Genomic DNA, 657 nt, shown 5'->3' on the forward strand with positions numbered 1-657 from the left:
TCTACGTATCTCTTTGGAAAATATCATTTTGAATCTCCCTTATTGTGTCTACTCTGTGTGCAGTTGTTAAAAGTCACGTTTTGTAAACCTTTTTTTCTGCTTTAAATGACTTTGATAATATCCAGGACAGATGTGCTTGGCAGATTTTAGGTCCTTGGGTCGCTTACAACAGTTTGAATGTCACTGTGTTTGTACAACCTGCAGATTACTTTGAGAAATATTGTGGAAAACACCCCCGATCAGGTCCTAGCACCCTAGCAGACGACCCTCACCTTTTTTAAATACATGTTTTTCTCTCCGCCTCTCGCCTCCAAACATCAAACTTATTTGAGCCTAAACAGTAACACATAAAAGGGAATCCTGTTTGTGTATTAATTACCAGAGGATGTCACATAAAAAGGGATAAAAGAGGCAAAACGGTGTGCCATAGTAAGGGGTTAACATGAGGTGGTGTTTTTATTTTATTTTATTTTGTTATATTTTTGGAACAACTGCAAATGTCTGTAAGTTGCAGTACTTCAACATTTAGATAACACTACAGAAGAGGAACGAACACAAGGGAGTGATGTTATTTAAGTCACAGGTAATTTCAAGTTCAAAGGCTGAACAAACATCAGCAAACACATAAACTGTGTGCAGTTGTTCACAGTGTGTTGC

At 37.6% G+C, this 657-nt stretch overlaps 1 protein-coding gene across 1 annotated transcript in view; it reads left to right on the plus strand.

Moving 5' to 3' along the window:
- Positions 1-657, plus strand: part of LOC102199730 (zinc finger protein OZF-like) — an 8,879-nt gene that overhangs the window by 324 nt on the left and 7,898 nt on the right. The gene's annotated exons all lie outside the window — the stretch shown is intronic.

Source organism: Pundamilia nyererei, unplaced genomic scaffold (assembly GCF_000239375.1).
Source record: "Pundamilia nyererei isolate P.nyererei 1_Seehausen unplaced genomic scaffold, PunNye1.0 scaffold00469, whole genome shotgun sequence".
NCBI lineage: Eukaryota > Metazoa > Chordata > Actinopteri > Cichliformes > Cichlidae > Pundamilia > Pundamilia nyererei.